The sequence below is a fragment of the Ruditapes philippinarum genome, unplaced genomic scaffold (genome assembly GCF_026571515.1).
Source record: "Ruditapes philippinarum isolate M1 unplaced genomic scaffold, ASM2657151v2 ctg2315_1_1_1_1, whole genome shotgun sequence".
In the NCBI taxonomy this organism is placed as follows: Eukaryota; Metazoa; Mollusca; class Bivalvia; order Venerida; family Veneridae; genus Ruditapes; species Ruditapes philippinarum.
In genome coordinates this window covers 36,962-49,899 of record NW_026863305.1, presented here as the reverse complement: position 1 = coordinate 49,899, position 12,938 = coordinate 36,962, and the positions used below count along the sequence as shown (strand labels likewise).

Below are 12,938 nucleotides of genomic sequence, written 5' to 3'. Positions count from 1 at the left end.
AAAAAATAATTAAACAGGAGACTTATTCATTACACTTTTTTTGTCCAGAATATGTTTTATTTCAAAACAACAATTTGTCCCTTCAACCAAATAAATAATGGTCAATTCTTTTAAATTGGGTCAATTATCCGTTATCCATATAATATTGAAGCAATACATGTTTAATGTGTGTTTCAATGTTGATCGGCATAATCTATTCGTCTATTCTAGTAAATATGACTCTCTATTGAGTGCAGTCATTTTAACATTGTTCACGAATTAATGTGAATTCTGTCCGGTTGAAATAATTGCACGAAAATTTTGTGCGAGTACAATTTGCCCACACCTTGAACTACTACAAAAGCTTATAGGCCATGTAAATATTTTCTAGAGTTTTATATTTTCAACCAGAACATAATTATATTATTTTTATTTAGATATATTATTATTTAGTGTGTTTCTATCAATTTATCTGTTCTTAACATGTTATCGTCGCAAAAGTCAGATACAGTTACTCGTATTTTCTTCAAAATTGTCTTCTCACAGACGTAAGAAGACAGTTCGTTAGGTCAAACAACAATTTAACCTCGGTTTCGCCTCAGACAACTGTGAGGAATTGTAAAGGTTTGAACATTCTAAGACGATATAAGAGATAATCAATTACAAAAATACATATAATGCTGTTTTTATGTTAAACCTATGTTTGTTTCGTTTTTCTTCAGGAAGGAATATGTCACGTGTTACGATATGGGAGACAACTCTGTCATGTTTACTTGTGAACATAACGCATGAGTTACTGTACTAGCAATCATGTATAGATCTACGGAAGAGCATTAGTGCCAGGTGTATGTTTTTATTAACTCGAAATTTCGAGTTACTAACTCGAAATTTCGACTTACTAACTTAAAATTTCGACTTACTAACTCGAAATTTCGAGTTACTTATCTCGAAATTTCGAGTTACTAACTCGAAATTTCGACTTACTAACTCGAAATTTCGACTTATTAACTCGAAATTTCGAGTTACTAACTCGAAATTTCGACTTACTTATCTCGAAATTTCGACTAAGTAACTCGAAATTTCGACTTACTTACTCGAAATTTCGACTTATTAACTCGAAATTTCGACTTCCTAACCCGAAATTTCGACTTACATTGCACGACTTTCATTGGTTGCCGGTGAAAGCAAGGATTGAATTCAAGATACTTTCTTTCGTGTGTAGCTGTTGCACATTGACAGAGCACCTTTAACATTTATTTAACAGAACAATGTTATAGGGTCAAATTGTCCACACATACTGAACATATCCTTCGCTTTTTTGTGGAGGGGGGGGGGGGTTGTAAAATCACACTTTCCACATTTCTGTGTTAACCGGGTGTTTCTTTTTCTTAAGCACACATACAACCATCATGTGGAGAAACAACAAGTCCAAAATCCACTCTATTGTAAACTGTGCAATATCATGTGTTAAATAAGTTTTAATTGGCGTGTAAACGCCAGTTAGTCTGTCACGTTTCTTTATACTAATAATGTTTTTGTAACATTATTCATTATTTACTAATACTTTGATATTGTGTTGATAAAAGTTGATAAAAGTGATACTTGTTGTTATATATATGTTGGGAATAATATAAAAGCATCCGATTTTACAAGAAATATAGTCAGTCCAACAATTTTGACAAAGGCCTCAGCACGCCCTATTTTGGCCACGCCGCGATACTTTCCTCAGATGTCCCACACGTGAAGTATAGGATTGGTTTTTTTACAGAGATGAGAAAAATATGATTAGTGAAAAGATATGTTCGAACAGATGGGATACAATACAACGTCTGAAGAACGCCTGAACGTATAAATTAAAGGAAGCCTTGTTTTTTTTAGGTCGGGTGTGTACATGCCATTACTAAGTTTAAGTTAAATTTCAATAGTTTTTGTTCAGGCACCCGTTTCTCCATCTCCATCGTTCAAAGGCACTGCCTACTATATCTTATACCATCTAACTAATAACTTTGGCCATTCTTGTAATGTTAATAAGTCGAAATTTCGAGTTACTAAGTCGAAATTTCGAGATAAGTAACTCGAAATTTCGAGTTAGTAAGTCGAAATTTCGAGTTACTAAGTTGAAATTTCGAGTAAGTAACTCGAAATTTCGAGATAAGTAACTCGAAATTTCGAGTTAGTAAGTCGAAATTTCGAGTTAGTAACACTAACTATGAAATACTGAACATATCCTTCGCTTTTTGTGGAGGGGGGGGGTTGTAAAATCACACTTTCCACATTTCTGTGTTAACCGGGTGTTTCTTTTTCTTAAGCACACATACAACCATCATGTGGAGAAACAACAAGTCCAAAACCCACTCTATTGTAAACTGTGCAATATCATGTGTTAAATAAGTTTTAATTGGCGTGTATACGCCAGTTAGTCTGTCACGTTTCTTTATACTTATAATGTTTTTGTAACATTATTCATTATTTACTAATACTTTGATATTGTGTTGATAAAAGTTGATAAAAGTGATACTTGTTGTTATATATATGTTGGGAATAATATAAAAGCATCCGATTTTACAAGAAATATAGTCAGTCCAACAATTTTAACAAAGGCCTCAGCACGCCCTATTTTGGCCACGCCGCGATACTTTCCTCAGATGTCCCACACGTGAAGTATAGGATCGGTTTTTTTACAGAGATGAGAAGAATATGATTAGTGAAAAGATATGTTCGAACAGATGGGATACAATACAACGTCTGAAGAACGCCTGAACGTACAAATTAAAGGAAGCCTTGTTTTTTTAGGTCGGGTGTGTACATGCCATTACTAAGTTTAAGTTAAATTTCAATAGTTTTTGTCCAGGCACCCGTTTCTCCATCTCCATCGTTCAAAGGCACTGCCTACTATATCTTATACCATCTAACTAATAACTTTGGCCATTCTTGTAATGTTAATAAGTCGAAATTTCGAGTTACTAAGTCGAAATTTCGAGATAAGTAACTCGAAATTTCGAGTTAGTAAGTCGAAATTTCGAGTTACTTAGTCGAAATTTCGAGTAAGTAAGTCGAAATTTCGAGTTAGTTACTCGAAATTTCGAGATAAGTAACACGAAATTTCGAGTTACTAACTCGAAATTTCGACTTACTTATCTCGAAATTTCGAGTTAGTAACTCGAAATTTCGAGATAAATTACTCGAAATTTCGAGTTAGTAAGTCGAAATTTCGAGTTAGTAAGTCGAAATTTCGAGTTAGTAAGTCGAAATTTCGAGATAAGTAAGTCGAAATTTCGAGTTACTAACTCGAAATTTCAAGTTAATAAAAAACATACACCTGGCACTAATGCTCTTCCGTATGCATCTGCATGAGGCCCCTGTGAGATTTTTTTTTTTTTTTTTTTACAAAAAGCGTGCCGCTTTTGCATCTTCGTGAAAGCCGTATTGCACGGTTGTGCATATATTTGATGTGACATTATTTGTGTTACACAGACATATTGTAAAGACGCGCTACGCGTCAATGAAAAGGGATTCTTTTACAATTTAAACAGTCTTCAATTTGGAAATATGATAAATAGAATATTATGTTCGTGTAGGTTAAAAACTTAATTTATTTAACTCGATCAATTTATTCAAGACAAACCATATAGTTCGTCGAAGGAGAAGAATTCAATAAGACTCGTCTTTCATTTTTATCCTTTACCATTATGTAGATTTTTTTGATTTTTTTATTGTGTATTTACATGTACATGGTAAACACTTTGGGGAATAGATATGTTCAAAGCAATAAATTCAGTATTGAACCTACACTCATTCTATATTCTGTATCTAGGAATAAGCATCTATACCAATTTATTGGCTGTTACTTTTTATGACACAAAAACACTTTGTGAAAGCCCAACAGAAAATGGCGGTTCTATAAATAATTTATTTCAAAAGATATTGCTAATAGTAATTAATCCTCCTCAAAACTTTAATACATTGAACTTATTTTAGTTCGAATTTACAGGATGCTTGCAGCATATAGACACACTCTCGACTCCGTACTTTAAGGCACCTAGTACTGAGTAAAGACATCAAACTTTCTAACTCAAGAAAACAACGGCCAGTCCCTGATAAAGCACTTTGTAATACTGACACGGCGTATTTTTACTTTTAAATAGGTAATGTATCATCTATCAAAATTTAAACGGATTGTGTAATTAAGCAAGACAATTAAAAAAGAACCGTTTCTTTTAAGTGTTTTTTAAGAAAATTATTTAGCCGCATACGTGAAAGGAAATATCTTTAATTTGATAAGAGATATCAATTTTTGAATGAAATAAAAAAAACGATCTGCACGATTTTAGCTACGGGAAATGTCGATCGAATCACCCTTATGTTCTTATAGATCCTACATTTGTCATGCGATTTTTTCATCAGTGACGTAAGTTTTGTCATTTTACAATACATTATCAAGGTATTCTACCATAATTTATGAAATTATGCTGAAATATAAATATAGCATTTTCTGCTGTTAAAATATCAAACAGTTTAGATAAGGAAGGACACGTCTGCTTTGTTAAAACAATAACATTCATGCTTCCTTCTTCTAAGGTAGGGATTCATTGCTTATATAAGAATTTAAGATTACACATACGTGAATAGTGATATTTTACTAATCTATTTGCTCAAAAGAAAAACACTTAAAAACTAAATTGGAAAAAACTGACACATTTAAAACGTTTATATTTGACAAAGCCAAAGTTTTCCTTCTCCACATAATGTTATTCATTCAAAACAATTGATTGTTAGTAACATAAGTCGAGCATTATTAAAAAGCGTTTCCAAATATTATTGCGTTTGTCATTATAAAATGCCATTCTTAAGAGACAAAGGCCTTTGCTGTCACATATATTACAGCATTTTGCCTTTATAAAATGCTATTCTAAAAAGCGAAAAACCTTTGCTTGCACATTATCACAACTACATGCATAGCAGCATTTTGCCACTATATAATACCGTTTTAAAGCAATAAATTCAGTATTGAACCTACACTCATTCTATATTCTGTATCTAGGAATAAGCATCTATACCAATTTATTGGCTGTTACTTTTTATGACACAAAAACACTTTGTGAAAGCCCAACAGAAAATGGCGGTTCTATAAATAATTTATCTCAAAGGATATTGCTAATAGTAATTAATCCTCCTCAAAACTTTAATACATTGAACTTATTTTAGTTCGAATTTACAGGATGCTTGCAGCATATAGACACACTGTCGACTCCGTACTTTAAGGCACCTAGTACTGAGTAAAGACATCAAACTTTCTAACTCAAGAAAACAACGGCCAGTCCCTGATAAAGCACTTTGTAATACTGACACGGCGTTTTTTTACTTTTAAATAGGTAATGTATCATCTATCAAAATTTAAACGGATTGTGTAATTAAGCAAGACAATTAAAAAAGAACCGTTTCTTTTAAGTGTTTTTTAAGAAAATTATTTAGCCGCATACGTGAAAGGAAATATCTTTAATTTGATAAGAGATATCAATTTTTGAATGAAATAAAAAAAAACGATCTGCACGATTTTAGCTACGGGAAATGTCGATCGAATCACCCTTATGTTCTTATAGATCCTACATTTGTCATGCGATTTTTTCATCAGTGACGTAAGTTTTGTCATTTTACAATACATTATCAAGGTATTCTACCATAATTTATGAAATTATGCTGAAATATAAATATAGCATTTTCTGCTGTTAAAATATCAAACAGTTTAGATAAGGAAGGACACGTCTGCTTTGTTAAAACAATAACATTCATGCTTCCTTCTTCTAAGGTAGGGATTCATTGCTTATGTAAGAATTTACGATTACACATACGTGAATAGTGATATTTAACTAATCTATTTGCTCAAAAGACAAACACTTAAAAACTAAATTGGAAAACAACTGACACATTTGAAACGTTTATATTTGACAAAGCCAAAGTTTTCCTTCTCCACATAATGTTATTCATTCAAAACAATTGATTGTAAGTAACATAAGTCGAGCATTATTAAAAAGCGTTTCCAAATATTATTGCGTTTGTCATTATAAAATGCCATTCTTAAGAGACAAAGGCCTTTGCTGTCACATATATTACAGCATTTTGCCTTTATAAAATGCTATTCTAAAAAGCGAAAAACCTTTTGTTGTCGCATATATTACAACATTTTGTCATTTAAAATTTCCGGTTTCATTTGCCGCCAAACGTTTGTTAATAATAAAAAAAGAGACAAACATCCTCCGGATAAAAGGTTAAACACAAAGTCGTGTAAAGAGTTGAACATTCGGATTGAACTGAAGTTCACTTGGAGCAGCATCTTTTGCCATATTCCGACTCACAGATGATCTGGTACACATCTGTACACCTTTTTCTATCCATGCCTCAAACGAGGAGCAGTTAGGATCCTCAACGCATAATGTCCTGCAGTCATTTTGACTTGAATATATTGTAGCTTTTTCAATATCGTTAAAATTGACAATGAACCCATTTAATATCTCTTGAAACGTATCTGACATAGAATTGCACACTGGAAATAAAAACCATTAAATTATGTAAATGTCAATCGTTTTAGATATATCAAAGTAAGTGGCAAAAGTAGACCTTCCTAATTAACTTAGTTTGTAAATAGATATTGTCTTTAGAAGTTAAATTGAACAATCTTGTTCACCTACTTTTGGTATACCGCCTGTTTCGGTAATAACTTATGAAACTTATACCAATGTACATAAAATGTAAGAAAAGTGTGTTGAGTTAAAAACTGTAATCAAATTATCATTAATTTCCTCCTCGTTTTCAATATCGGTTTGATGTGTCTGTTAGTGCGTTCAGTGCACCGATTGACAGTGATGTGTGATGTTCCTTCTGGTGACATTTATTTTTCATCGAAAAATAATGTACAAGTTAACATTCAGTGCTCTTTATTCTGACAGAAAATCGGTTTCCTTATTTTTCGGTATAGGATTCCAACCAAATACATAAGTGGGTAACCTAAAGACGACCAACATATTAAAATTGAAAATGTTGTTCGCTAGTTTCCATACAGTCTTTCCATTTTGTGTTGAGGTAAATACATGCTCATTCATTTCCCTTAAATATTTATGTATGAAAATAGTTAAACATATAATTTAGAATTATCTGCTTATATTTTTACATTGCGTACATCATAGAACCTTCAATACGATACTTCCATTTCATCTAAAAAAAAATCTGAAAAACACTGTCAAGGTATAAAAGAATGCACTTGTTTAAGCCCTTAACAATACAATAGGTGGAACTAGATAAAAATCAATAAAATTTTGAGAAGAGATAACCCAGGATTACTAACCTTTTAGACAGTTTTTAGAAGAAGTGTTGTATCTGTACAGTGGATGACAGAAACATATTCCTTCAATACATCTTCCTTCTGTTTCAATACAATCAGCATCTGTGCCACAACGACTACCAATTGTAGGTCCTATAGGAAAGGCTGTGCTAGTTTGCGCCGGAACTAAAGATTGTCAGAGAAAATGTAATTAAAGGCAAAGAGTTTATTTACATAACGGGATAGAACAATGTTCGAGATTAGTGTACCTTTTGATATAGGTATCGACCAATAACTTGTGTTCAATTTTTCAGACCATTCGCTCATTTTTTAGATCACTGTAACTCTGGCATGAATTTAAACATTGTTATGACCCTTGTTAACATTATCCGGGTTCTTGCGCTGCTACCAACAGTTCTTGTTTCCAAAAATAATCATTTATAAACGCTTTTAACTCGAATCAAGGAAAGAGTATACTCTTTATAATACAGTGCAGTTTACGTTTGAAGTGTCCCAGTGATCTTTTAAAACGTATCTAAAATTACTATTGCGTATTTCTTCATGTTACACAAGTGAAATATAATTTCGTTGTACAAACCAACCGTCAAAACAAGTTTAATTAATTTAATTGCGTTTTGTCAGGTGATAAAAAAATATCACATCCATTCTCATTAAAGATCCTGTATGTTGTAATTAAGGATGTAAGAACGTTTAAGTAAAATTTATATACATGTATGTAAATAATTATTCTTCTAAAACAATTTTCAAACATTCACTTCTTATTGAAAAATTTGGCTTAGACTTTATCGAAAATAAATTCTAATTACTTCACTTTATTTACATTTATTTGAGCTTACAATATTGATAAATCTTCATTTTAGCATCATATTTATAATATAAAACAATAAAAAAAGGAGTTACAGGATCTTTAATGTAAAATTTAATAATTTCTACTCTAAACATGCATTTTCGACAGAGGCTCGCTTATTATTATTCTTGAATTCGTGTTATAAATTTATATGATATGGCAGCCCATGTGCGATCATATATATCCTTGTGTGCATTTAAGGTCATTGTCTACGTTAAATATATATACATTAATGACAATACTGTGGGCATTTTGTACCATTCAAATACATGAATACATAACATTAATTTTGTGTATCCAGTTCAGACAATCGTGCTCTCACAATAACCTCTAAAATGTTTAAATAATTTTAATAATATACAATTTTGTGTGATAATGAGGTGAGTATCCAAGTCTATAAACTTGGGTAGTCGCCGATGGCCAAACTGAATATTAACCAGGTTCTAAAAGTCCTTATACTTGGATATTTACATTATCTTCATACAATTATTGATTTACCATATGACCATAATAAATTCTTCTTTCGGTAATTTTTTTTTTCAAAGTCGTCCTAATTCCCTTTAAAAGGCAGGCGGAAAACAAAGAGGTTGTTTTCCTATTTTCGGCATTAGATCCCTATCTTAGGTGTGTAAATGATCATTACAAAACGGAGCAAAAATACTTTTCATTTCGTCCTGTCTGAATCTGTAATTTACGCATGATGACTTTTTTGTGTAACGTTGATTTTGATTGGTCGGCTTGTACCCTATATGCCGAGCCATTAGCAATTGGTTCTAAAAAATACGGTGAAGTTTAGCGCTACACTATATGACTTAGATATATTAATTGATGTGTGTATATGTCTATGGTAGTTTTAGGTTCTTTCTTTTTGACAGTTTTTAACGTATGTGGTTCCAGTCTTCCTACTTGAACATTATATAATTATACTTAGGAAAAGGTGACAGCTTTTTTAATTTGCCTTTTTGACGTTTTATCTGTAATAAACAGGTTTTATAACCTCTGATCCCCTATAAAAATTCCATTTTTTGCCGGCTCGCCACGGCGAGCCGGTATTACGTTAGGATTTTACTGAGAAACAACCTAAAACTCCGAATCCATCCAAAAATTCAATCGAAGCTTGGCTTCCAGCTTTCTACAAAATTTATCTATCAGGGCTAGGATCAAAAATTATTTAGCCAATCAAATTTAATCTTACATAGCGTCAAACAACCTTAAATTTTCACGCCATTTTTAAAAAGCAGCAAGTATTATTTTGAGCGCAAAGATATACTGATGATTAAAATGTTTGTTTTCATGAATTCTTTTCAATAAATCATATTTACACTGACTTTTGATTTAGCGATCTTACCTGTTCCTCTGTAGTAAGTTTTCGTTTGGTTAATTAACATAAGTGTACATCTGGTTCTGTGCATTTTTTTTCTTTTTCCTTTTTTCCGGTCATTTTATCTTTTCCGGTATTTAGTGTATATATTTACTGGCCGGGATCCGGGACGCCCGGACTGGCCGGGATCCGGGACGCCCGGACTGGCCGGGATCCGGGATCGTATAAGATATAGAGGAAAAACAAATAAACTATATTTGTGTTGATTATTGTCGTAATGAAAGGCCATTAAACGTTAAGATTTTTTTATTGTATGTAATGAACGTTAAATTAATTAAACTTAGGATATAAATATATTTAGAGCTATTTATTAACAAACTTAAAATGCGGAAATCACAATATTTATAATAATATGCCGAATTAATTGGAAAAATCAATGACTACATTCTTGAATTGGTCAAATCCCGGGATCCCTTTATGTTTTAATGCGATCCCAGCTTTTCTGAAAACTATATTCTTGAACTGGCCAATTCCTGGGATCTCTTTATATTTTAATACGATCCCGGCTTTTCTAAAAAAACTATATTCTCTAACTGGTCAATTCCCGGGATCCCTATATGTTTTAATAGGATCCCGGCTTCTCTTAAAACATCTTAGACTGGTCAATTTCCGGGATCCCTATATTTTTAATAGGATCCCGGCTTTTCTGGCTGAATTGATTGACAACTTGTGTTTACTTTAGGACTTGTGTCTGTCACTCATTCCAATACTAAATAACATATTACAACTTAACTTCGTATAAAGAGACATCTAAAGTTATGAATTCTACCTATCTAACATTTATTTGGTCAAGGTCAACAGGCCATACAGTAAATGTGCATAGACATAGGGACTTCATTTTATCTGTTTACATGCATCTTCATATATACTCATATTCCTCTTTGTTAAACTGAGAGAACTGGCTGCCATCACTTTTATTTTGATGTTCGCTCAAGTCTCTTCAGCTAACAGAACTGTCATTTTTACATTTAAACGCACCCCTGGAAAAAAATTACGAAGCGAGTCGCTACTAGCTTTTTTAAAAGCTAACCTTGTTTAGTTACGCCTAATGTTTTCTCGTTTAGAGCACGCGCATTCTTTCACTTTGGGACAATACGCGGCTTGTCATGGAATGACACAAAAAAATGCCACATTGAAGGTTCCATTACAACCGCCGTATGAACATATCTGCGGATGTTTTTAAATTTAAAATTTTATCATTTTCGTGTTCAAATGTTGAATTCTGCTTTAGCCCGTGCTATGGGGCGTGGACGATAACTTGTACTTTCCATTGCCGGTTTGATCAATATGACTAACAGGAAGGTTAATATAACTTACTACTCACCGTTCATCGTAACACGGAGCAAATAGTAGTAGTTATTTAATAACATACTGTGTCAAGTATTAAAATCCCTATCAACAATCAATGTCAAAAACTCACTAAAAAGAAACAGTGCATTTCAGTCATCTTTAATTACCTATCAAAATATTTACTATATTCCCGTGTACACTTACCGGTAATTCATTAACTATATTCCCGTGTACACTTACCGGTAACACATGAACTGTATTCATTCCAAACCCCAGTGTCCAGGCACTCTGCAAACGGACCATTCGACGCCGTGTAACCTGCTTTACATTCATATCAGATTCTATTTCCGACTTCCCTCTGGTTACCAAGAATGACACCGTCTTGAGGGATTGTCACATTAATACATTCTACAAAACATACTATAATAATATACTTGTTATTTATAATATCTGTATTTTGTAAAGACAGTTTCACTTTCGGAAACTATTTTGATAAGAGTTTCTCTAACAAAGTCACCAGTTTTTTTCTTCTTTTTTTAAAGATATTACCCGAGCATATTTACTTAATGTATCAATAACAGTTATAAGTATTTAACACCTTTATTTTATTTTTTTCTTAGAAAGAGTTAACCTATCAAATTCATCGACAGGCCATGTGTCATCAATATTCCTATTACTCTCCGGTTTTTTAAATTTTCGTTTCATTGATTTGTGTAAATTACCTTTTATTTTACAAACACCTTTTTGATTGCTGGTTTCACAAACTTGCCCATAATGGCACCCGTTTTGGCATGGAGTCTAAAAAACAAATATGTAAAGGTTATGTGGTTTTATATATTTTCTTTCATTTCAAAGATCTAGTCAGGTTGACTCAAAGGCAGTCATCTATCATTATTTTGTTTTATTATATCTGGATCTTTGTACCTATTAATGTAGACGGACTCAAATGGAATCATTCAATTTACCAATTCCAAACAAATCAACGAATTTAAGGAAACCTATTGATGTTTTTAAAGAAACAATGTGACAGCAGAACACCAAAAAGCATACAGAAAATAAATAATCTTAACAAGACATTTACTTACCTGTACAATATCGACATTTTCCTTCGCGATAAAGATACAATTTCCAGGACGAAGATTGCTCGCATTCCAGCTGGAAAAAAGTTCACACACGTGCAATTTGCTCCTGTAACTTAAGGCCTGACAATGAGCACGTGCACTACATTCTTTGACACACTGGGAAATTGAAATTCCCAAAATATAATTAAATCGGTCTTTTTCTAGGTGGCATCTTTTATCAAACTTAAGAGGGTATCTTATCTCAAAATTATCCACATTCATGTGGACATAGGCATATACCACGTGGATTAAAACAATAAGAGAGTACAGTATCTTCATGATGTGAAACTGAAAACACTGTTTAGTCCAAATAATCATACATTCAGTCTAGTATCAATACACTGGAAGCGGTTCTTGTAAAATATTCCATGTCTAACTGATTATCCCATTTTCAGGGCTTTTACATTGTAAAGAAAATCTTAAAATGAATACATAGAAACAAAATTTCATATTTATATTCTTTACATTCAATGTTGTTTTTAAAATGTCCATAGCCGGTGTTTTCCGGTCTATCTGATGTTGGAACAATATATTTCCACGTAACGACGGACGGTTTGATTCATACAAATTCATCGATAGTTATGTTTTTTGATACTTGATTTCACAGCATGATTTTTTTTATCGTTAACATTCAATTTTATTTAAAAAGTTTTAAAATATCCTGTCTATTTGACTTTGACAATTCAAACAATATCTTTTTACATCACGGTTGCAGGTAAAAGATTTAATTCAAACACTGTCATCGATTTGTGCAAAGAGATTCGATTTCGCAGCATGAAGTATCAATCAAAAACAAACTTATGTCGGAATAAGCAGGTTTTTTTTTCTCACAAAGTGTCACAAAGCAGTATGCAATATTAAATAATGTTTTTCATAATACTTCCATTTGAACTTTGAGATGAATTTCGTAAGTAAATAAGTGACCATATTTGGACATTTATTAATTTAACAAGAAAACTAGACCGGTGTCAGGCCTGGTATTAC

At 32.4% G+C, this 12,938-nt stretch overlaps 1 long non-coding RNA gene across 1 annotated transcript; it reads right to left on the bottom strand.

Annotated features, from left to right (window-relative positions):
• Window positions 1-6,223: 6,223 nt before the first annotated feature.
• LOC132721783 (uncharacterized) lies at window positions 6,224-12,352 on the bottom strand. Its single transcript, XR_009624513.1, has 5 exons — window positions 11,919-12,352; window positions 11,556-11,631; window positions 11,074-11,241; window positions 7,319-7,480; window positions 6,224-6,520 (listed from the first exon to the last, which is right to left on the bottom strand). It is a non-coding gene; the product is annotated as an uncharacterized LOC132721783 (long non-coding RNA).
• Window positions 12,353-12,938: the final 586 nt, after the last annotated feature.